The sequence below is a fragment of the Eurypyga helias genome, unplaced genomic scaffold (assembly GCF_000690775.1).
Source record: "Eurypyga helias isolate BGI_N326 unplaced genomic scaffold, ASM69077v1 scaffold4351, whole genome shotgun sequence".
In the NCBI taxonomy this organism is placed as follows: domain Eukaryota; kingdom Metazoa; phylum Chordata; class Aves; order Eurypygiformes; family Eurypygidae; genus Eurypyga; species Eurypyga helias.
The window spans coordinates 41,587-67,858 of NW_010230068.1; the positions used below are offsets into that span (position 1 = coordinate 41,587).

The window sequence follows — 26,272 nt, forward strand, 5'->3', positions numbered from 1 at the left end:
AGCACATGTTGTGCTCAGCTTCATAAGAATGTGTTCTTGCCTGTAGTTGATGAATTTTCTAGTGGGAGACTGATTAAGAACTAAAGTTATCCAGAAGAAGATGAGTCATGTCCTCCTGTCTAACCTACATGTCCAGGGACTTTGTCCCCTTTTTCTCTTCTTTTACATCCACAGACTAATCATTTAGTCTAAGGCTTCTGCCACACCTGCCCTGTTAAAAAGTTTCCAGTTGGCATTTTACTCCAGGTCTCAAAGGACTTGTTTCCTGTTCCAGAACAATTCCCAGTTCTTCTGGTCAATGGGAAACACCTGCCAACCTGAAACTGAGGAAAATCGCTGTAAGAGAGCTTTGCCCACACTGTAGTACTGCAGCCAGTCATTTGGGAGAGAAACTGTATTGTCATGTATCTTTGGTTATCAGGAGGATCCTTAATGTCTGATTTTGAGTAGGAAAGACTGAGAAGGTGGTCAAATCAACACAGAGAAACTCATCTTTAGTCTCTCTGCCTGGCAGTGCAGTTTGATTTTTGTCTGTCATTCATCTCTGACCATCCTGCGTACGTAGGTTTAGGATACTGCTGTGCTGCTGTTTGGTGGTGGCAAGAATGCTACGAGCCAGCTTTTCTGTGGCCAGTGTGCCTGGAGCACTTTGTTTTTAATCATACATTTTGAGTCATCTACACTGCAAGACTGAACCTGGGTTAACCCCATGTTGGATGGAGAAGATTGTGGTTGAACTTGCGACCGAAATAGTTTTCAGGTCCTGCATTACCAAATAGGTACAGGACAGCGGAGCTTGCAGCGTTCTGTTCTCATGCAGACAAGTCTTGTTTGTCAGAAGCATTCACAGTTGTGATTTGAGGTTAGTGAATTTATGGGAAAGGAATTCAGGTGGTCATAAAACAAGACTTAACCGTACTTACTCATCTGCAACAGTGCGAGCACACTGCTTCTGGTTTTATTTCTGGAATCAAGTTCAGTGAACTCACTTTAATAACCTGGCCAGGATGGAAGGTAAAATACACACTGCAGACTGCTGAACTCCAAGGCCTTGGGGACTTTTTCAGCCAAGATGGGGTCCATAGGCTATCCGAGACTATTAAAGACCTCTTCAGCACCAAAATTACTAGGTAACTTGGTGAAATGTACCCCACACCCATTCCTTGAAGAAGAAGAGGTGGAAACATACTGAACAGATTAAAACTCACTCTGACAGTGAGTCCTTGCTGAATGGTATATCAAAAAGTGAATACAGCTTTTAAATCTGGAACACATGGCCTCTGTCTTGATGCTATGCAGGCTGACATTTGAACAGCATCAGCATGTCTGAGTCTACATTACATTTTTTTAATAAATATATATAATGCATAGAAAATCAAAAGGAAAAATCGAAAGGATTTCCAGAGATTTGTAGTACATTATTGTCTTCACAACATGCTTTAAAAATATGCATGAATTTCCTTTCAATGGGGAGAGAAGGAGAGAGACTTCAGACTTGGCATTGTTGATCTTATTGGGACACATTACGTCTTCCAAGAGGCCCAGGTTTTTAGGTTGCCTCCTTTTAATGCACAAGGCTTTTCACTCTGTCCATTATTGAGATAAGCAGCATACCTTCACAACCACCTTCCCTGTGCCTTTGCTACAGGATTAGGGTAAATGGTCTGGCTGCTGTGTGCTCAGCAGGCAAATCCCCTGAGGATCATAGCTTCTGTTGAACATTCTCTGTGCCCATGGACTCCGATAGGAAGTTGAGGCTTTTGGCACTTTCTGTCAGCCCTGCAGAGTTCATGAAGGATCATATCCAGTGAGTGAATTGGTTTCCATTAGTGTTTGTCACCCTGCTCAGTGGAGAGTGCCGTCTCCGCTGCCACAGGTGTGGTAGTAGCGGATCAAGGCGTGCGGAGGAAAAGCTGTTTGGAAAAAAATAATTTAAAAAATCGCCGTGCATAACAGCTCTGGATTCAGGACCTTAACAACTTCATAAAAGCTTGTTGCTGGTGTTGTAAAATTCTAATACACAAGTTCATTCCACATAAGAACATGGCTGTAAGTTTTTTAGCTCCAGATGCCAAAGAGTGAGCCCAGCCGTTTTAAAATGTGTTAAGCTGCAACATGCTACATAAGTTAATACCCGTTTTCTCCTTTTTACCTTTTCTGCTTGGGGCTCTGCCAGTGCCAGTCACTTACATACTCCTTTACCTTGATTCACGGGAGAAGATGAGGCTGCCAAGCTAGATATTTACCTTGGGAACACACATTCTTATCCTGTAACATTTCATCAGCCACAGCTAAAGAAAAGATTTATGGACTTTGTAACACTAAGATTAAGTCGCTTGTTAGCCAAAAATAATGTAAAGACATACAGTGCTTGTTTCAAAAAAGTTTGTAATTAAGAGGCCATACTTTGCTCTGATTTACAATGTAAGCTTGGTATCCAATTAGCAATAATAGTGTTCGTTTAACTAAAACACATACCCTTCCAAAATTATGCAGACTTTCCAATTACTGTGCTATGATGAAATTATAGCTAGAGACTCATAAAGTTGTGCATAGTTTATAAATGCAATATATTCTTAACTACCTTGCCGTACAGTATATACTAGCAGGGCTCATATGTTCTCTGTGTTATGGAGGCTTGTTAAAAAACACGTATAAGATTATTGAAAAAGTATGTCAAATAATATTTATGTACTTGTGACCATTGTGATAGGCTGTTACTGTTCATTCTGATTAACACTTCTGGTCAGATACAGTATGATCATCTGAGTCATCTTTAAAATTCAAGAAAGAGGTTTAGAAACTTCTCTTCAAAGCACCGGGAAGTGTAAACCCTTGAGGCTTGCTATTTGACTGCTTTTTTACCTTGTCATTATGATATCCCCTTTATTTTGCATAAAATGAGAAAAGCTTTTGCTAATTTTTAAAAGCAGATTTGTGTAAAAATGAATTGCAGTGCCTCACCAGCTCATATCCAGCATCTTCCTCTTGCTTTTCTTGTAGCCAAAGACAGAGCTCCGGCCATTTCTGCTGGTGTGGGAGCAGACTGATAATCAGAAATGATGAAATGTTGTCATACAGTTAAAATCAACGCTAAGAGAACAGGCTTCTGAAGTGCAGAACAACCCTTACCTGCTGTCCAGCCGGCGGGAGAGGTCAGAGGGGAACTCCTTACTCTGCTCACAGCAATTCCTCTCCAGCCGTGACGTTCTGGCACTTCTGCAGAGGGTTATTGATGAGGAAACCGTGTCTTTTACAGGAATGGGAGAATGACTAAGGCCTGTTCAACACTGTGAAAGTGTTGGTAACACTTAATAAGATGACTAAGCAGGCTGCTCCAGGGCTTTTGCAATTTATTTATTATTATTATTATTATTTATTACTCAGAGTTTGCTGAGAATTGTTAGTCCCAGAAGAAAACTCCCATTCAGCTTGCAGAAAAATGCTGGGGAAAATGGCATGGATAAGGAGACTGACAGCAGAGCGTATGCGTCGTCTCATCTGCAAGAAGTATGGCCTGTATGTGTATTAGTTTGCATTCTTAGACTAACTGGGGTTTGCTGTTACTCTTCATTGAAAGATGTTTCAGCTTTTCCAAAACTCTGTGAGGTTAGCATGGACAAGGAGAGGATTCAGTGGGTATGACTCAGGCTGTTGTCATCCTATGACCTGTCCTGTCTCACCCTCCTCTTCCCCAGCCTCTAAGCAAGACCCAGTGTGGGACATGCTCTGTGTCAGAGTCTGGGGAAGATGCATTTAGCCCTGAGGGATGGAAAAGAAAAGCTGGATTGTTGGGTGGTGACAATGCCTAGCCCTTCATGGTACCTTCCCTACCCCAAAGAAAGGAGGAAGAACAGTCTACCCTGTCACCACTATAGTGAAAGCCCTCTGCCTTGGGACAGCTATGTGGCTTTACAGTGTAATATGTAATAAGAGATCAGAGTTAAAAGAAAAACTGCATAACCTATGAATCTCCTGAGAGCTTGCTCTGTCTTTAAGCCTGTCCTTATTTTTATAATTTTTCTACCCTAATAAATGAGGTATCTTCTTTAGTATGAGTCATTCTGGGGGGATAGTTTGGGTTCTTCATGTTTTGAGGCTATTTTAGTTTTTCAGGCTATTCATTGTCTGCATTTGCTTTGTTTAATTTGGTTTGGTTTTCCTTCAATCTCTTAGTTCTATATAATATAAAAGTACTCAGAGCTGCATAAATTACGGCCCAAGATGCCTCAGGGGACTTGGTAGTGAGTTACAGCACTGTGTCTGCATACAGTGTCTCAGCTGCTCCAGTTCACTGCTCCAAGTGGAAGGAGGCTGAGAATCATTACAGCTTCAGGAGAGCTTGATGGCAGATGGCAATCGATGTATTCAGTCAATAAATCTGACCTCTCTAGACAGGGATTCATGCTGCCAGACTGCCTGGCACACCCACCTGAGGTGTACGGCTGATGGACATGGAAAACTTGAATGCAATATTGCAGGATAACCTTAAGAATCATCCATTTTCTTGGCCCTGATCCAAAGGCTTACCTTGGCCCTTGGGATAGCTGCCTCCAGAACCATCCTGTGAACTTTCTGCAGTTGGCAGCCAAAGTCCCTGTTGTTGCCAGTGCCACCCACTGCTCAGCCCCCTCCCCTCCCACCCTGGGAGTCATCTCTGACTCTCTCTGCACGTTTGGCTTTACCAGAAAATTGGTAAATTGGGAAGAACATGCTTGGGGTCCTGTCTGCTCTACCGTCAGCTGGCCTCGTCTTGCCAGCCTAAGTTCTCCAATATACTAGAATCATAACAGTGTAAGCAGGATGGAGGAGAAACAGAACATTAAATACCAGGGGAGCAGTCAGGACAGGGTAAAGGCAAATTTAGGGTAGGTGGGGTTCAGGCTGCGCAATGATAGACATCCAACAGCTGTGGAAAACAATAACAAATGGATAAAAGATTTATAGGAAGATGGTGTGTGTAAACTGGGACATCAGAACTGCACTGGTTCCCATTCAACTATCTGTTGAAAACCTCAACAAAAGAAGACAGCCCCTCACTTCAAAGGGCTTACGTCAGCTGAGGAGCTGCACTCCATGGCCTGTATCTGGAGAAACTGCAAAGGCTTAGAGAACAAGCTAGCAGCTGGTAACGTGTCTGTAGCTAACAGTATGGAAGCACTTTTATATTCGTGTGTTGCAAATATTTACAAATTAAGTCATGGCAATTAGGAATAATTAGAGTGGAATGTACCTTGTGTTCACAGAGCCAGGAGCTAGGCCCATGTCTTAAACACTGAGTTTATTTCTGTTCAATCTCAGCAGGGTAGGACAGTCTTTAGCGCCTTCCCATGGCTGTGCCCAGCGCGGGCACACAGGACTGCTGTACAGGCGGTGGTGGGAATCCATGCTGGGGGTTTAAAGCACAAGTGTGGGTTTGGGTCTTGAGCTATGCAGTGAGACCCCTCGACCCCTCTCCAAGGCTGCTTAATTGTTATTTAAGTTTTTCATCTTATCAAATAATTCGTGGAGTCATATCGAATTTTTCCTACCAACTACCAGGAGCAAATTTGTCTTCTTACAGGAATACATAGTAGGAAGCCTTTCTGCCAATGCTGTTCCTCCCAGCCTTCCTAGGAGGAGATAGACTGTTACAAATAAAGGTTTCTGATTGGGAAGTGGAAGGGATTTATCTACTGGCTAGCAAAGGGCCCAGAGAATTTGAGTGACTAGCTCTAGACCAGCTTTGCTGGTGAGATTTTAAGTGGGCACGAGTAAGGCACTTCAACTGTTCTGTTGTGGTAAACATATCCTCAGTACCTATTTGGGATGCTTTGAAATTGGATGGCAGTGTGAGTAGATGCCACTGAAGGCAAATCCAGTTTGTAGAAGCTGCTGACATCTCTAGCAGCCAGGAGTAATGATGGGCTGTGTTTGCTTTGCCTGTACCACAGCAGTATTGTTATTTCATAGTGTTGTGAGGCATCGTTATTCTTAATTGTTCATAAGTGTGGTGATTAAAAATGACAGCACATAAACAGCTTTTTAATACTTCGTATTTATCCCAGGCTATTCATTAATACATATTATTACTTCACCTTAATTGGTGTCTGGCAGTGTGTTAATCAGTCCTCTGCCACCTCACTTCAGTGCTCTCTTTAATTGCCATTGGCTTTCTACCATGTTTGCTATTAGCATGTGCTTGGTGATCGCTGGTTTTGGGGCCCAGGATGTCATCGAGTAGGTTGACATGATGTGTTTTGTGGACAGTCTTAGCACGTGTGGGAAGCTCTGTGCCAGTACAGTAGTTGTGAAGATCACCGAACAGGTGAGAAGTAGATTCTTGTCATACCCTCATCTGCACCAGAACTGATTCAGCAGCACTGCAAATACTGAACTCGCTCAGCCTAACTCATGCCCATGGGAGCTCTGCATTACCCTGCTCACTGGAGGGATGATGGCCTGGGACTGTGCCTAAAGGGTGACATGATAATCAGAGTCAACTATGCCGTAATACTGTCAAGTACTTCTCTGGCTTGAGGAACATATTGCCGACTCTCCTTAGCATTAGGTGTGTTTTGAAATTGGACAGTGCTGTGAGTGGGCTGTGTAGTTTTAAAGTGAATCCAGTCTTTAGAGATAGTTGAAATCTCCAGCTACCATGAAATATGTTGTCACTTCAATTACAGTTGCAAGTACCTCTCTCTTATTTGTTTCCTGTAATACCAGACAGACTAGGTAAATATATATCTTTTTTAATGAAGCACAATATAGTTTTTAAATGGTTTATATCAAGTTGTTTCCAGTTTCTTCCAAACTCCTGATTTCTAAATATCCCATTATTTGTTCCATATGTTTCACTGAAGTCATTGTTACCAGTACAGCAGAAAATACATAAATAATCTGGTAATTTAACATAAGTTTGTGATTTTCTAAAGTTACTGTCAATCAAATATCATTAGTATAAACTGAAATCAAAGCAGGGCCAAAATCTCTAATTAAATCACGGAGGATGTACTGGGACAATGAGAAATAGGGAGTGCTCTTGTAGGCTGTACTGCATGTAACGGTCACTGTGTTTGTCAGCAGGGAGACCACAGAAGTCTTGAAGGAGGTGGTTTGTCATGACAGTGACTATGCTTTTGTCAAGCAGGTTTCAAAGTACAGTCATGACAGTTGGTATTAGTCCATTAATTGAGTTTGGTTTTCACTTAAGCTAAATATTGCATGCTATATGAGGGAATAAAACCAACTCATTGTGGTGACATAATAAGAAAAGTAAAAACTGGTTGTGGAAGATGTTCCAAACTTGCTGTTGAACCTGATGAGAACAGGGTGATACTGTAGAGTCTCCCTTCAGTGAAAAAGGAGGTCACAGAATGATGCTGGCAAACAAGTCCAGTTATGCTTCATGAAGAACCTTAACATTTCCTGACAAAAAAACGTCCTGATTGCCCAATGCAAAGTACAGCTTTTTTCATTTTGCACCCCTCCCCCCACCAGTCACTTTCCAGTAATGAAAAAAGAAAAAGGAGAAGGAGCAGATAGTAAGAAGAAAAAATATGGAAGAGGAAAAGGGGGAAGGAAATACTGGAAAGTTTGTGGGAATAATTTTAGAAACATTTAGAAAAATCTAAAATATATAAACATTTTCAGATTTGGGGAAAGGTCATTTGAATAAAAATATGAAAGAGGAAAAGGGGGAAGGAAAACAACACAAATACTGGAAAGTTTGTGGGAATAATTTTAGAAACATTTAGAAAAATCTAAAATATATAAACATTTTCAGATTTGGGGAAAGGTCATTTGAATTCAGAGATGGAAAAAGAAATAGCAGACCACTCCAGGTCCTAAAAACTCGGTTCTCACAGTGAACGGAAGTGATCACTGAGGACAGTTATTTATGTGACCACTGTTGCTTTTTTTTTCCAATTAGATAGGGGTTTTTTGAGACTTTGAAGGTGTCTTGATTGTGCATAGCTTTGTCTGATGTATTTCCCACCAATTTCTGTGTCAGTACATCAACTAATAACCCTCATGGTCCTCCTGAATCAGATCAGCAGTTCCAGCTGCCTTTAAACCTGCACATTTTCTCCTCATCAGCTTGTGTTGTTGCCCTTGTGTCCGTCTTCACGTACAATCAGTTTAGAGGTGTGATTTGAGACATGCTATGTAAGTAGAGATTGTCCTGGTGAAGGCAATTGCGTTACTTTTGGTCGGTGCCTAGGAACTCAAACTTCCCTTTCCCAGTTTTCAGAGGAAATTCATGATGACAATGTTCTCCAACTCAGGTGAAAATCCTTTCGGGCAAATTTAGTGTATTCCCATTATAGCTTTTATACTGACAAGTTCACGAAACAGCCGATTTAACTGCATAATGAACACTCATCTGTTATCTGGTTGTTCTGTGTTACGCTTTTCTTCTTTCTGGAATTCTTTCTCTTCTGAATCTCCACTTTTGTTCATAGACCCTTGCTCTGAAAATGCTGGTCCAAAATCAGCCCTATGGGCAGTCACTGATGCAGGAAATGTAAGTCCATTTCCCCTGCCACGGCAGAAAGTGAGAGGCTAACAGCAGGCTTCAGCTTCCTAGGGTAAACCACCCATCTGGGAGGGTGGTGTTCCCTAAGGATAAGCCACAAAAAGGATAGCGTAGAGGAGGGTGCGTGACACCATAGATAACACATTGTGTTTCCATGCCAAGAGCAGTGTTCAGCAGCGGGGATGGACGATCCAGCCGTTTCAGAGGTGACCGCTGATTTCACAGTCACTCTGGGAAGCCTTATCGAGGTTGAAGAGGAGAAAGAGATGACGATAGACTTCACCAGGCAAGAACAAGCAGCACATGTTGGGGCTGCTGCAGTGATGGCTCTTCCAGTGTTTCTGTTGTAAGCTCCATTTTTCAGGGGTTTATAACTTGCTCGTAAAAATTTACTGCAAGCTATAATTTGGCACACAGGGTTCCAGCCCGAGAGCATACTGCTTTTCTTATTTAAACTACATTTGGTTTATTGACAGGCCTGTTTTCAGATTGCAGGAGAGTGACGAGTGAAATAGGAATCTAATTGTTTCAGAATTTTTTTCCCCCCTTTTTAATACTCTCTAGCCCCAAAACAGCTTTAAACATCTACTGGTGCCTTTGAGTATTGCAAAGAATTAAAACTAATTAAGAAATGCATGTTTAAATAGTGGCTACTGTGCCTATACAGCGTACAGTGTCTTTCAGCCTGAATAATCCCGGGGCAGCTTTCTAGGTGCAGAAACACAGCTGAAACACAGATACCAAGCAGGATAAGGTGAAGCAGTTAATGTAGACCTGTATAGCAGGACTGGTTGTGATTTGTACCAGGCCATTCAATTCAATATATCTGCTCTTTCAAAAGACATCAGAGATGACGTGGATCAGATTTCCAGGCGATACCTTTCTCTTCAGTAGAATGCAGGTAGGAATGAAAGTAATTTTGCAGTTACAGTTTAAACGATTTCTGTATTAGGGGAGAGAGTGCTTAGCCACAGCAGTGCTGGCACGTGCATGGAACAACTCAGCACAGCCATGGAAGCGTGCGGTACTGTTGGTGTTACGGACTGCCTCAATTCCCTGCCCATGGCAGGGGGGTTGGGAATAGATGATTTTTAAGGTCCCTTCCAACCCAAATCATTCTATGATTCTAGGATTAAAGCTTGTGATTTGAAAGCTTGGTTATGGATACACAGTTTATTAACTCTTGAGAGCTGGTGCTACAGGGAAGGAATTCAGGCTTTGCAGATCGTGATCTGGTGGTTGAGAATCTGAACAGTGGGAGGCTAATTCTGATCAGTTAGCCAAGCTGCTCTGCAGCCCTGCCCTTCCCTGCCAGCATCCTGCCCTTCCCTGCCAGCATCCTGCCTTTCCCTGCCATCCACTGCTCACAGGCTGATATCCCTTGCACAGTTCTTAGCCAAATACCAGGGAAAGAATTTTGAAATTGCAAAGCACTTGGAAATGGAAAAAGATCTCTGTGCAAGCTCTATCCCACATTCTTGTGTGTGTGTAATTCTGCAGGAACTACATGCCCCAAGCTTTTGTATTCTAGCTTTATGGTAAAAGTATCATAGAAAAAAACTATTTATTTTGTGCAAACCAGTTCACATATTTTAACCAGCTTTACTTAAGCTTATTAAGTAAAAATATGCTAAACATGTGTCCAGTTTTGCAGATGATCCTTGCTAATGTTTGAGAACTTGGGCCTGCGCAGGTTGATGTTGCACATAGAGAAGAATGCTGTCCTGCTGTGTCTGAGCACACCCTTTGGATTGAAGCAGGTGAAAGTGTTTTGGGGTGGTTCGTTTGTTTTTCAGTATCTAAGCCAACGTGAACCAGTATCTTGACAAAACGCACTTCTGAAAACATTTGGAATGCTTCTGGAATATCTGGCACCCACAGTGTGGTAATGTCAAGGAGGAGGGAAGATTGGTGGTTTATTAACTCAACTGCTGGGAACCTCCTATGCATTTCACTGGAGCTGTTGAAAAGCTGGTTGTATCTTGGCCTTAATGGAGATAACTGCTCTCAGGCTCGCTAGATAAGTCTTACTTCAGACTCTCACGAAACTTTAAACTTCACTTCTTTGCACTATGATTCTATGATTCTTGTACCTCCCACCCTTGCTGATCTCACCCTTTTGAGATTTGTCTTGGCTCTTTCAAGATTGCTCCCTTGGGGATACAACTTTGAATGCTTTTTTGAAGAAATTTGGCTATATAGGTACATACCAAAAAGACCAGGCAAAGGAATTTTTAGACTGTGTGTGGTCACAGTACTTCAGCAAATCAAGTGGACAAATTACTCTACTGCCATATCTGTTTCTCTTGGCAGAACGCTGACAGTCTTCTGGCATCCCGTTGCAACTGTCTTCCACTGTTTGTGATCAGACTTCCCTCTGCAGATTGCGTATGTGTGTGTAGGGACTTGCCATGCTAATTTGCATAGCTAACGTTAGAGATGCTCTCCTTGAAAGGTAATAAATTACAGATGCTGTAGTCTCCGTAGCTGTATTTGGGAATGATCAGCACATTGCGGTTTCTTCTGCTCAGGCACAACTACTGCAGGGAGATCATGTGGACTGAAGCCTTAGCACTGATGCGCTGGAGGGAAGGGGAGAGTTGGTTATGGCTCAGCACCGTGGGATGAAGGAGCAGCATGGAGGGAGAGTGGAGGGGTGCAGGGCCCTATGAGGCCCTCCTGTGTGATCTGACTCCCCAGGGAAGCATGGCTGAAACCCCACTGGCACCAGAAGCAGCCATGGGCTGCTGCTGTCCAGGCCCTTCCTGCCCCAGTGCACTGGTCCCTCCACGTCTCTCAGCCTTGCTGCCTTCACACCTAGGGCTGGCAGCAGACTCTGGCCAAGAAACCGCTTTCCTGGAGGGGGCACCTGCTGGGAAGGGCAAATGTCCGTGTCCCTTCTGTGGGTGCAAGAGGCCTGGAGAGTTCGCATGGCTGCTGGGTCACTGCTACTGCTCAAGGGCTTTCTGGGGCAGCGCAGCTACTGGGGTGAGGGAAACATGGCATAGAGGCAGTTCAGCCCAGCTCACTTGCTTTTGCCTTACTGAGGGGTGTCTGTTCCTGCTGCCACGAAGAATCAGTGTTCGCCCTGACTGCAGTGTGCCCTGTGCCATTTGTGTGCCATTTCCCAGCTCCTCTGGTCTCCATGGGAGGAAGCTGCTCGAGGAGGGTGGGTCAAGCAGCACTGGCGAGGCAGAGGGAAGCAGAATGGGCATTGTGTGGCTGGGGCTGTCATTGCCAAGGGGTTGAGGGAGTGTAAAGGGGTAGTGTATGAGAGTGATGAGAAATTATTGTTTTAAAATCAAAGAAATTAAATGGCACAGAATTCTGCTAACACACAGTTGAGACTGCCCAATGGCTAAACTTCCACCTTTGAGATTTAAGACATGAATTCTAGCACTAATTATCCCTAGTTCACTCTTCTGAGATAAACAGGAGAGGACAGGTATGTGTAGAAGTTACTTAGCAGTATGGATCTCTCCCTAGCCGCAGGAGAGGCTTAACTGTGGATTTACACGCTACTCCCAGATGCTTTAACCCATACACTGCTCCTCCCTCCTTGTTTGATTAACAAAGACAACAAAACTAGAAACTTGCCAGCCAAAGCTCAGTTAATGTGGAGCTAAAGTTACCTACTGACAACCTGTCTGTTCTTTTCTGGAATATCCAGCTCAGGTAAGCATAAGCATCTGGAAACCATGGAAAAACAAGTTAATGTGAGCCAGAATGAGAAAATACATGGCTCATGCAGCATCCAGTGCAGCCTCAGCCATCCCGCAGGAGCTGGCAAAAGCCACTGGGCATTGTCTGCCTGCCTTCTCACTGCCTTCGGCACCCTAAGAATAGCTGATGAGCTGAGAGGGTCCATTCCCACAGTCAGGAGAGGATGTTGAAGTTACCTCTCCCAACTTCGCATCTTCTCCCCACGCAGCAGAGCAGTGCAGAGAGGTGGCAGTCGCGGGTGCTCACAGGGCGTGCCTTACTCCAGTGCTGAGCCGTGTGAGCCCAGTATATATCCAGCTCAGCAGGGGGGAAACGTGTGGTGTTATCCTGCATATGTAACCCAGCTGCTTAAAAAGGTCCTGTGGGTGTAGGCAAAGTGTTTGAGAAATTACAGTAAGGTGATGGGGTTCATTTTCTTGGGCAAACCTCCCCCTTTGTATAGGTGCCACATCTAGGTGCCACTTGTTCATCACAGCTCATCTAACTTACATTTCCTCTAACAGAAATGCACACGTTCTGCAGTGGTGCTGAGCGTGGCTTCCAGTGTTACGGGCCATGGGTAGAGATAGGATGGTTTTGCTGTGTACTTTTTTGCTGTTTTTCCAGAGTATGAATTATGATCTTCTCTACACTATTTTTTTCTTCCTCTTGGCTTTTGGAAATTTGCCTTTGCTCTTCAGGTGATGCTGAGGAGAGAGCACTAGAAGATTTTGTCAGCAAATACTGGGGGCACGCAGAATGCTGTTTATCTCTGAGGATTTATGTATGGATAATCAAATTCTCTCACTTTTTTGCTGTTTTTCCAGAGTATGAATTATGATCTTCTCTACACTATTTTTTTCTTCCTCTTGGCTTTTGGAAATTTGCCTTTGCTCTTCAGGTGATGCTGAGGAGAGAGCACTAGAAGATTTTGTCAGCAAATACTGGGGGCACGCAGAATGCTGTTTATCTCTGAGGATTTATGTATGGATAATCAAATTCTCTCTTAATCAGGACATATTTTTTTAAATTTAGCAGACATATCTCATCTGTACCTACTAGAGGACGTGATACCTATATTATGTATTTTAAAATATGTTACAGCTTTAAAGTCAAATGAACTGCTGGTTCTTGTCAAGTTGCCCTTGCCTTCATAAGTGCTTAGTGCCTTATTTTTAATAGCTTATTTTTTTTTGTTTCTGTGCAGTTATGGAGTATCTAGGAAGGAAAATGCATTCAGTTGCATTCACTCTAGCATAAAGGCCCTCATGCAGATTATTCTAGGTGTAAATGAAAGATTTACTGTTACTCTTTCTTAGGAAACCTTTTTTAAAGCGCATGTTAACATTTGTTTGTGAATGCCTGTGTACCTGTGAAAATGTAAGCTCTTGACAATGAATGTAAATTGTAATAGTAATAATCGCTTATATCTGTGTAGAGTCTTTTATTTCAACACCTCTGAGATTGCTTCCCCAAGGCACAGGTCAAGCTGCTTGTCTGTGGAACACCATGTGCAGGGCATGGCAACTTCTGGCAGCTTAGGGTAGGAAGAGGAAGATCATACAGAGCTGAGCCAGGAGAAGAGTATTACAGTGGGCTGCAGCTTTACTGCATAAGTGTCGTTTAATTTAGAGGTTGGGATGTGATTCTCTATGCTTTCAGTGGGTGCCCTGCAACCTCAGCTGGGCGAGTCCGGTGCCTTTCCAGACATAGTTTCACAGTGCATGGGCTTTGAACAGCAAACATGGCTTAAAAAGTTCTCCCCTACTTGTTTGTTCATTCACCAGGGTTTGAATGCTGCTGTCCCTTCTTTCCATTATTTGTGTGTATGGGATCTGCAGTTTGAACTGAACAGGTTCAGATTAAAATTAATGTTCTTTGGTTTTGACTCTGACCAAATCACTGGTCTGGTTCTCAGCATGGCTCTGCAAACACTGGTCTTGGCTCAACTGAGGGCATGCAAAAATAAGTAGGAATGAACAAACAAGGGTAGAAAACAGTGGCAAGAATTCCTTAAGTCATTGTTGGTACTGAAGTGTCTGCTTTGTGATACTGGGCCCCGAGTTCAAGTAAGGTGAGACATGATGAACACACCTACAGTGGATTTTGGTCATACTTGCAATATGTAACAAATACAGGTGACTTTTGGTCAGTGCAGCTCATCCAAGTTAGGTTTGCTCTAACAGAAAACTACACATTCAGCACAAGCTCTGAGTGTGACTTCAGTGTTGTGGGACACTGCAGAGAGAGGGCGAAGATAGGGTGGCTTTGCTGTGTGCTGAAGTAAGAACAGCCTTATTTGATAAAATATTGTGTACCTAATGCTCTAAAGTTTCTCTCCGTAGAAGAAAAATGGAAAGAAGCCTTTATTTAGTACATCTTCTTGTACCTTTAATTCTGATGGTTAAAATAAATTACTGTATACCACTAAATCTAGCAATCATAGAACAGCGTTGGGGTGCAGCTACATATTTTGATGCTATCTCAAGTAACCAGCCTGATGTTCAATTCTTAATTTAAAGGACAAAGACAGGAATCTGAAGCCCTAGGAATGGTGGCCAGCCTGATACTTCTAAAATACTAATTGATAAATCTTGCTTTACAGCTGCATCTGGGACCAGTCTTTGTCCTTTACCTCTTTAATTCCTTTTGCGCAGAACAAAACAAATTGGAAATGAAAAACACTGGCTTATTGTATTCATCTAAGGACATGCTAATTGAAACTGATTGCTTCATACTGGGCTGGATTCAAAAATATGTACATCTCTCTCTCTCTTTTTACACATAAGTCCATTAAATACTTGTGTTGAAATAGGAATTACTAGGTCAGAGGGAAGCGAGATAAGTAAACCAGAGACAGGCACTTAAGAGCTATCCATACAATGGGCCAAATTCCTATGCCAGCTCCCAGATCTTTTGACACAGACGTGATTGCCAGAATCTACATTTTCATTAAAAGCAAAACAAAACAAAGTTTTGAGCTTTTAGACCCACAAAGATAATTTGGAAAACAAGAACAGATTTTTTTTTAAAGAAAATCTAATATTTCCTTAGGCACATTTAAAGCTACTGGAACAGAAGTTTTAGGTTAATCTGGAAGAGGATTTGATGGAAGAATTGCTGGTACTCTCTTCAGCCAGTTCAGTTGCTTTCTCAAAATGAACTAGTTGTGGTAAGGAGGAAGGAGTCATAACAAATACCTTAATAAGGATATTTTGAAAAATCTGAAGATTTTTAATAATTATACAATCATTATCCAAATTTTGGACTATAAACGGATTTTGTTCAGGTTCTGTCACCTGAAAACTTCAGTAGTTTTCAATTTGTAATAAATAAATTAAATAAATTAACAATAAATAAATAAATAAGTTTGTAATATGAAGAAACCTTCATATTACAAAGGGTTTGGCTTTATTTTGGGGAGGGGGTGGTGGTGATACCAGATGAAATATGCTGGTTGTGTCAATTTGAAGGATTAAAGTAAAATAAAAGACCAGTTAATATTTTAAATGAACGAGTGTACTACATCACGGAGAGTGTATGGCCCTTGTGTTAGAAGAGCACACACTTTTCCAGTTAGGAGTGCTGTGCGCACAGAGCATAAAGTCCACGCGCAACAGTAGATCAAAGAATAGCAGTAACTGTAAGTTTCAGTTGAGAACTGTTTCTGACAGATCGCAGATGCATGGCAATAAGCTCCTTCGTGGCTAAATTGCTGGTTATTGAACAGTGGCCAACAGCAAAAAGTGGGTCATAATAACTTTTCTTTACTATGCAGAATTATGTGGTTTTATCTTGTTTATCATCACCATTATTGTATTGCCATTTACATACTCGATCACCTACCCAGCACTGGAAGGGCATGAATTTGGTCAGCATTATGTTGTGCCTAGGGTTTAGAATTTACCATTTTTTTTACAAATTCTCAGCTGGCATTAAAACTACAAAAACTAAAGTTTTGACTTACCGTGGCCCCTGCCCCCAGATCTCCTATCCTCCCATAAATGTCAGCATGTAGTTGGAGCTGGACTGTTGTGTTTGGCAGAAAACCTTTTTGGTTTTGTTTGTTGTCACTTTAAGATATCAGATGAAGTGCCAATGGGTTTGCATCTGGGACAGCTGTGTCAACTCTTTGCTCATATTCCAACCCCACAATTTAAGGGCGGAAGGCAGGATGTCCCAGGCGAAGTGGTGAGAGCCTGGCTTTGTTGATGCTGTGTGTGGACCAGTGGACTTCGCATTTTTTACAGCACCCTTCCTGTGTTGGGCTGTCGGTGGATTTACACACAGAAGAGTTAGCACCCAGTTCATCCTCGTCTGTATGAGATGGGAGGGCTGAGTAACCTGACTGTTTGAACAAGAAAGGATTCACAAAACTTGTTTTGCTGGAAAAAAAAAAAAAGGTGACTTTTCAGAACAACCTGCAAATGGATACAACAATCACATGCTTTTGGTAAAAGCAAAGTAATTTCTTCCTACTTTTAAACTTGGCAGCACACTCACTCTGAGCTGTTCCCTCTTCATCACTGTGTCCCTCTTCATCACTAACTCTCTTGGTCAGCTACAACTGCCTGCTGCTGCCATTGAGCGCTGTCTGCCTTTGAGGGTGAGCTGGCTCCCCTCACGGCTGATGGTCAGTCCGTCTGAAACCTGTAGTGCAGGTGAAGAAAGAGGAACATGATGGCTGCGCACAAGGAGCAGATCTTTGGAGTAAGATGCTGCTATTTCCAGCCCACACTTCTCGGAGTGAACCTGTTGGCGATGGCTCTGCAGAAATAGGTCAGTGTTCTGTGTCTCAGCCCTGCCTGAGGTAGCTGTTCTGATGGAATCGTGGAATGGCTCTGAAATGGGCTTGGGGAGAATGGTTTTGTTTTCTTTTGCCCCTGGAGTAGCTTTTTTTGATTCTCCAGAGAAATCAAGCTCTCTACCCAAGACCTGTTCTTTGTGCTCTGGTCCGTATTTTACATCTTTTTACATCCTGTGGGACCATGCCTCGTAGGAAAGAAAGATGGGATCCAAATTGCAGGGATGGTTCAAATTCATAGAGCAATCCTGAGGCGAGAGCAGAGGGCAGGGTAATGCCATAGCAGGCTAATGGATAGCCTGTAATGCCCAAATGCTCTGCATTTTTGTGGTTAAGTTGAAGGGGTCACAGCTGAGGTAGTTACTGGCCCATCAGGTTGGCAGAGTGTCTCCAAGGCAACCAGAGATAATACAAAATATTCCTCAGATACTGCTGTGGGAAAGTCGCCTTTCAGCCGTGACTACATGAATATACTTTTCCCTTTCTTTTTACTGCCCTGTGCCAAGAATGTTTTATATGCTGAGAAAACTGATTTTAAGGCAGGGGGATAGGGCTCTAAGAAATGATCGCAAGCTTAATTAAGGCTTGAACCCACTGATCTGATTAATTTGCCTTGCAGTGTGACAGTTTAGCTGATTGGCAGGAAGGCCAGCCCAGGGGAGAAGAGGAGTTTACCTAATGTTCGTAGAGGTTCTCGGTTGGCCAGATCTTTTCTGTGCCCTGATGAAGGGTCATTTCCTATTGTCATTGACATTGTTTGCCAAAGTTTGGTGTGTGTGAGTGCACAAATGTGTTTGTAGTAATCTGCTGGCATAATCCTTTGTGGCTGAGTATGTCCTCCATGCTGCTGTTGTGCCAGGGTGTGCTTTAAACACAGAGAGCCTGTGGGCTGTACTCTTATGTTTAAGAGCTGTGATTTTGTCATGGTAAGTTTTGAGAGAAAATCGCGTGTTAGTCATGGTAAAAAAGGTCAATGGAGAACCAAAAAAAAAGAAAAAAAGAAAAGAAAAATTGGAGTGTTCTGTGTTTTGCCTGACATGGGGTATTTAGGTCCATGGACTTGGCTGATCTTGAGCAGAACTAGGTACTGGCTCCTGGTGGGGATTAGGAAAAGGCATTCTAATGGTGATGAGCCATTCTGAACTTTAGGGGTCCATCGATCTGGCTGTGATTTGATTGCAGATCAGCCTAGATCATATAGCTGGAGAAACAGTTTTGAACACCTGTACGACCCCTGTCTCAGCAAGGGATGGAATTTGTGCTATCTTGAACCCCTCTTCTGCATTACTCTGACAGACTGTCAGTCGGTTGCTCAAGGCTCAGCAGTCTTCTATAAAGATTTTCTACTGAAAGGGGCAGTATATTTTCCCCAGCAGTTCAAGGGAGTTGTTTAATGCACACTTGCATCAGTAGTTGTGTGTGTGGTCACACGTACAAGGGCTCTCTAACCTGTTATGCTACTCGTTATTGGGAAGAAGCACGACTGAGCGTGAAGTCCCTGCTTTAGGCTATATGAAAGGCTTACACTAGTGAGTGGGTTTAGAGATGAATTTTTCAGACCAGGAATACTTTGAAGACATTAGCGCAGAGAGAACGGTCCTGTACTGTTGATGTCATATCATGTAATTGGTGAGGTCATGGTTACATAAAAATCATGAGAACAGGCAAGACTAGTAGGCCCACCACTCATGCCCCTTTTATTTTCCTTGCGTACCTTTTCCAGCTGCACATCCACCTGTTTGCTCATTAGCTTCTCTGTAATTAGGGGCTAATTAAAGAGTCACCGGCCTCCGAGATAAAATTTAAAGAGATTTTTTTTCATATGCTCACTTCTGGCAGTGAGGAAGGAACACAGAAAGCTCACAAGGAGGAATGTGAGGTTTTCACTCCACACCAAACATTGATCTAGGATTGTTTGGACAGAAAGAAGGGCTGCATGTCTCCATGCCCACAGGCCCTGGCATTTCCAGGTTTCCAACCAGTGGAACAGGAGTTGGAGCCAGAGGGATTCACAAAATCTCCTCCCTGCTCCCAAGAGTGAGAAGTAAAATAGAGAGCGGAGCAGTGCTAGACAGAGGCTGACATGAAGTGGCCTCCTCCACTGAAGGCAAAGCGTACCCACCCCAGATGATGGCTGTGTCAGCCGTCACCTTGGGTCTGTGGCAGGGCTGTGCGCTACACAGGGACTGTTTAGAAGCTTGGCACTGCCCTGGCTCTGGCATGTTCCACAGCTGGAAGCTCACTAGCCCAGCTGTGGTGGCCTGAGTCTGAATAATGATCTGTCCTGAAAGGCAGAAGTGAACTCAGGCCACTCTTTGTTCAGACTGGTGTAACTACACCACATGGACCCCCTTGCTCATAAGACCTCTTCAGAGAGCAGCCTGGAAATTTGATGCATGTATCTTTTCTTTGGTCTCTAGCTACAGTTCTTCGTGTTCAGTCTGGAGAGGGTTTTGCATCCCAAGAAGGGCTTTTGTGCTGACAGCCCGTTGATCTTTTTCAACTGTATTAGTTGGTGTAATAAAAGGTACTATTTCTCCCTGCAAAACTTTCCTCACTGTCATAAAAATATGTGTTTGTTTGCATATGGAGAGTTGAGGTGGTTTTGGATTTTATTCTGGGGAAGGAAAAAAGGACATGGCATTTTAAAAAATATAATGGTAGTTTTTGGAGAAGTTCTAATCATTCATTAAATGCCAAAGTTTATTCTCCCTTTCAAAGAATGTATTGCGGTCACATAGATCACTGTGAAGTTAAAGCAAGTTTACTCCAGAACTCAAACAGAAAAATAAACTGACCATCTTATTTTTTGCTCAATTATGGGGTGACTGGAGAAGATTAAGAGGAAAGGTAGGGATTTAAGAAGACATACTGTAAATTAATTACGAGTTTTATTCACATAGAGGCTCATTTGCAAAAGCATAACAGAATTGTTTATCAGAATTCTGTGTGAGTAAATGATGGGCTAAAGTGGGCCAATATTTTGGAATAAGAAATCATCTGTGGAGATCTGATGTGAAGGGGCTGGTAGAATTGGAATAAAAACAGCAGAATCTTTTCAGTGTTAAAATAGAGGCATGGAAAGACATTTCTCTCCAGATGGATCACAGAGCAACGTAGCCTAAGAGCAATGAAAATTGGCCTTCCCCGTGCAGCTGTAGGAAGAGCAAGACCGAGGCTATTCCTGCCTGTGGAGTGCACACCCAGTGCAAAGATCTCAAGGTGCTTTAGAGAATTAAATCCCAGTGAATTAAGGCTCAATACAATCCAGAGAGACACAAATGTATTTATCTCCCCATTTTATAGATGATTAATGAGTCACAGAGAGGACAAGTGCTTAAAGCCTTGCTTTAAATTTGGAAAATGCAGTGTTGTATGTAGTCAGTCTGGAGCCTGTGCATTGCCTGTGCCCTTGAAATAACCTTATTCATCTGCACCTGGAAGTTGTTCTCCATCCACCAAACCCAGTGAGGCTATTTAAAGCCAATTCACAGGTGTCTGAAATTTTACATATAGAGGTGTGAGACTATTTAAAACATATGTGCAGGTGTTTACATTGCAAAGTGCAGGAGCAAGTCTGCACACATCCAATTTAGGCTTCATGTTGAAAGACGGGGCTACCTTAAAGGAAGTCGAGGAACAGGTGGCAAGGTTGGCGTGTTCCCAAATATATCGGAAAGGAGATAAACCATACTATAGAGACCTTATTTTTATGCCATATAAAGGGAATGCTGGTTGCTTTATTTTTTTCAAACATCTAGGAGAGCATTTCAGAGCATAAAGGTGCGTTAGCAAACTACCTGAGGATGATTACGTGTCTGGCATTCTCTCCAGTGCTATGGTTATTGGTCATCTGCCGGGGGGCCTGATTTTCCAGAGCACTGCTCCTGGCTCAGTGGCTTTACACCAGTGACTGATGAGTTCAGGGTGCTCTGAAAGCATCCTATGAGGCTCTTGGTGTTGCACAGTCCCTGCTCAATAGGCATTTCAGTACAAATAGAAAGTACAAAGGACTAAAGTGAGCACAGGAGTGATTTGCTTAGGGTCACCCAACCGCAGAACTTAGTAAAACACCCAGCCTCCGAGGGCTGAACTCCGTGTCATATCCACGGCACTGTCTTTCCAGTTCGGCACTTCCCAGACACCCAACTGCCTGAGTTCACGCTGTTGGGCTGCTGGCCCATGAGAAGTGATCCCTTAGGTAGATCTCACAGGCAGGAGCCATAGGGGTGCTCGGCATGGCACCAGTTGCATCGTGGCTCCTTGAACCAGACACCAGTTCAGGAGATCGCTAGGGATGCTAATGCCTTCTGGCTAGAGTGTTTCAGAAATGTTACTGCTTGTAGCTGTTTTGTCTGGTTGGAGATGGACAGTTTTGTAAGCCAGTAACTTCGGTAAAGCTGTTCGGAGCAGAGCACTGAATGGTGACATCTAAAAAGATGTCCAGGAGAAAAGTTGGGTCTCCCCCAAAGTTTGTGGTCTTGGCAAGTGCTGTGCCTGACACTCCAAGGAAGCAGCAGAACTCTTTTTTTCTGCTTTGGGACCAAAGAGGTTGGGCCAGGTATGCAGCTGTGGCAAGCCCGGGGCTGAAGGCAGCTGTGTTTCCCTTCTAGTGACAGAGAGGACCAAGTTGTGGAGGAAAGCGATTATAGGGAGTTACAGCCCCATTTACGTCCTTTATCCTGGTTAATCTCCCTCGGAGGTGAGAGCAAGAGCAGTACAGATGCTTGACTGTCTTAAGTGCCTAAAGTTTGCACATAGAAGAGACAAGAACAGGGATAGAAGCTTTCTTTGGGTTTGGAAATGGAGATCTGCGCTAGCCTCCTGCACAGCCTGGAACAAACTGTGCAGGTCCCACTAGGAGCAGAGTCTTCCCTTCTCTCCCTCATCTCAACAGGAGCTGGGAGAGCTTCCCGGTTGGCCATTTTGGACCTCATGTGAATTGAGTAGCTTCAGCAGCAGCAGCCAGGAGGAGCTCAGCATACTTTAAGATGGGCCCCATGTGGACTTGAAGTCATCCAGCACCTCCAACACATCAACCCTGGATGCTCTTTTAGAGCAAAAAAGTGCAGAATCAGCATGGAACTGTAAAAATGAAACATATTCAGGCCCTGGGAGGTTTGGCTTGGGTGTGGTCTGAGTTCTGCCTATAGTTTTGGGTCATTTCCTCTTGTTTTACCCATTCTGCTTTGACCAACACTTGGCCCTGGACCAACTCTGGACCATTTGGCCTGGACCACTTGGCCCTGGACCGTTCTGAACCTCCAATGCTGGACGCAGCAGCATGTTTCAAGATACAACTGTTCTGCCTGGTGCTGTTTGCGTAGATAGTATCTGGGAGTATCAGGGCTCCAAGAACAGTGATAGGAGGCACAAACAACTTTAAAACCAAAATAAACTCTTGCTATCAGAGTCACAAGGCGAGCTGTCCAACACAACACTGGTCTCTGATTTTATATTTAATTTTAGAAGCTGAAACTAAATGTTTTAATTTTATATTATTCTCAACATAATGCTAATTTGCTCCAGATGTCCACTCAGAGCTGAACGCTGCCATTTTGCATAGAAAGCATGTGCGTCAGTGATTTATTCCAAATAGCTTCTATTTTACTGCATTTCATTTTATTCTCAATGAAGTACTTAACAACATGTTTCTCTTTAAGAATCTTACTTAATCATATGGATATAATTTCTTCAATTTACGTTTTCAGTTCTTTAGTGTGGTGGCCACAGGGTGTTTCTTAACCTAGGAAGATTAAATGCACATGTTGAAAGCTGCTTATGTTTGATTTTGAGGCACTTTCATTTCAAAGTCCTTCACGTAAGGTACAGAAGTGATTGTGGTTTCCTGCTAGGTTATGGGATGGAGGTATAACTATCAGGAAAACCTTGCCGATACCTTCTAAATGTTGGATAATCATGCATGACAATAACATAATTTCATTTCTTTCAAAACTGTGGTCTACCGAGAGTGTTTAAGACTTTTTTTTTTATTGGGGTTCAGGAAAAAAAGAGATTTAATTTTCTTGTCATTTCTGGGCTACAGTTCAACATTTCAATTTAAAACCTATTTCCATTGAGTTTCATTTCCAGTTTTCCCTCAAAATCTTATCTTAGAAAATGTTATTTATTTATTTATTTAGCAGTATATTAAAAATTACGTGAGATAGCAAAATGTGAAACCTTTGTTATTTGAGCCTGGCTCATTCAGCCATTCCTCTACATGGGCTGCTATTGGTCAAGTATGTCAGGAATGTCCTTTGGCAGCGTCCTCCTCAGGAGCTACGTCATGTGTGTAAAGCAGCTCATATGAACTAGTCGGCATGGATATGAGGCTGATCTGAGCCAAGGAAGCCAAGTCCAGGGAAGATTCTTCTTTTTCTTTCATTTTAAAGCTGACCCGGCATCTGTGGTTTGTAGTAAGAGAGGCTGCTTCTGCAGTGGTTGCACAGTCTAAGTGTAACACACCAGCTTCCTCAGATAGCAAAACCTGCTCATCTCTTTAAAAAATAATTTCATCCATATAATCCCTTTTCCTCTTAGGCTTTTAGCCGACAACCTATAACAATGGAAGCTATATTTCGTGAGTTCGCATCATTTGCACGGTTGGTTGTTCCCACCTGAAACGCTGTTCATCTGTATTCATTACATTTCCTTGATGCGGTTTGGGTTTTTTCTATCTTGGCTTTTAATTTTTCAGAACTAACCTTGCTGTTGCTCTACCATTGTATGAGTTTATTACACTGAATTGTTGACACAGCTGGTAGGGAGCTAAGTGCTGTGGTTTCACACAATAAAATTTCAGACAATATGTGTAGCACTTCTTTTTCATACATATCATTTGAAAGCCATATGATTCACCAATATGTGTTATTGTTATCCACCCATGTGGGATACAATCTATTTTAAATTAGTGAAGTGACTTGCTAAACTCCCTGTAAACAATAAGACTGTGGGAAAACATGAAGTGCTATTCAGAAAAGAACATTGCTATTCTGCCTTTCATCCGATGGATCCCACAGTGCTATAGAGAACGAAGGGACCTGGCACTGCTGCCACGCCGTCTGCTCTTCAGCAGAGAGCTCATCTTCACAATAGGCTTTAGAAGGCAACTCCATCCCTTAAAACTGAAGCAGGGTTTGGTGAAGGTCGTAACTACCCACACTAGTTCAGCATGCTAGGATGTGGTAAGTCACCGTGAGTGAAAAGTAGCAATGGACTTTGGGGTATTTGTTAGCAAAATCATAATTTAACATCTCCTTTGGAGGCTTAGGGACAGCATCCAATATAATCACGGGTTGGTGTGCATCAGCCACCGTAACTGTTTTAGGAAGTGCCCTTAGCTCATGGAAGTGTGAGGTAGTAGGAGTGAGCTCAGGCTCTAACAGAAGGCATCACATTATACTGGATTTACCAGGGAGAAGGAGCATAGGTATGGACCGTAGCTGTGGCTCAGCTGAAGCATGGTAGTCATTTACAAAATGCAAGAACAGAATTGTCTTTCCAGACTCTAAAATGTGGCTCTTCCAACAATGCAGTGCCTAACCAAGCCTAGGCACCGATACTTGATTTTGACTTCCTTCAAAACACATGAGGTCTTGAAGCCATTTTCCTAGAAATACATCTCTCAGATTTTCCTTCATACAATGAACATGGCCAAGCAAGATGAAATTGCCAACCCTGAGATGGGCACAAGCTCCCACCACGCTGCAGAGTCTCTCTTTGCTGATGGTTCACCAGCAGCTCTTGTAGGGCTCTTTGCCATAGCTCAGCTGTACACATGCGAGGAACTGTACATCTCAGCAGATCCCTTGCCTTGCTTGGATTACAGGATGAACCCCAGTCTTCATTTATGGATATTAAGATTGGCCCAGTGTGGCATAGAAAATAGCAGGAGCCTATCTGACCCTGGAAAATCCCACCGGTTTGTCTACTCCCTTGCCAAGAAGAACCTTGGAGAAATTTGTGTGTCCTTTGCGCTTTGTGCAAAGATTCATCCAGTGGTGGAATTTTCATGCAGCTTATTCTTAATTTGCATGGAAACTTCATTCTTTTTAACTGTCCTTTAGAAACAACGGTTTGATAGAAAGGCACCGTTATGAGGAAATGAAGACAGGTAGAGTATGAGAAGGACAGTGCCTTTTAGGAAAAAAACACTACCCTATCTAAAAAGGAGAAAACCCCAGCAATAAAGCGATTTAAACAGATTTTGTGAGGAAAATTAATGATCTATGTTGAAAGACATACAAAAAGTTGTATTTGCAACAAAACCCACGTAGGCGGGTGGAGAGTTACCTTGCTGGTCATTTCCGTCTTTTCTAAGCAAGAATTTGGTTGTGGTTGGCTACTTTAGTTAGCTGTAGCCAGCGATTTCCAACTGTGGGTCAGTTTTCACCCACAGGATCCCCCTCTAATCTGCCAAGGACAGGAGCCACTTTGTTAGCTGCAATGACATATGACAAGCTATGGCTGTAAAACATTTATTTATTGGTCTTGACAAAGATAGGAGCTGGGTTTCCCAGGGTTAGAAAAAAAATAGCTGTCAGGGGGATGAGTGGGAAGTTAGGATGGACACTCGCTGCTGCCAGATGACACCGTAGCAATTACAGACGGGGTTAGGCACACGCTTGTCTCAAGTCTTCCTGGGAATGGGGACAGACAGCACAAACCTGATCCAGGATGTTCATGCCTGTGGTGCGTTGGAAACCCTTCCTGTTTAGGGACACACTGTTGGCACATTACAGAGGCAGACGGGCCTATGTGCGCATCTTACTCTTCCTTTACTGGCTCGTTAAGAAAGAGGAAAATATGGAAAAAAAAAAGGGAAGTTTTTAATTTTGCTTTTTCCAGAAATGTTTCTTAGTGAATACAGAGTATTTCAATTACAGTTGATTCTTGTGTCTGATGCCAGTATAACAGCTTAAGATTGTTTGCTTAATTCCTGAATTTGTGCATTGTTTTTAGCAAACATTTTTAATTTTCATGTTTGTTCTGCCACTCTTCAAATCTCCCATTGAATTCAGAATGTAAGGCAGGACAGGCAGTTTCTCTGCCATTCTCTTTGCAGATGTCTCTCCAAGAATCAGGAGTGAAAAGTGCCCCTCCGCTGGGTACAAAAGGGTTGATGAATTCCCCAGCACGCATGAATGTCCTACGCTGAAAGAGCGCGCTCAACACGTTACAGGAACAGTTTACAGAAGCAGGGTGTGTAATTTTTAATAACTGGGATAAAACCCCTCAGTGAC

At 42.9% G+C, this 26,272-nt stretch overlaps 1 protein-coding gene across 1 annotated transcript in view; it reads left to right on the plus strand.

Moving 5' to 3' along the window:
- Window positions 1-26,272, plus strand: part of GLIS1 (GLIS family zinc finger 1) — a 107,499-nt gene that overhangs the window by 32,823 nt on the left and 48,404 nt on the right. The gene's annotated exons all lie outside the window — the stretch shown is intronic.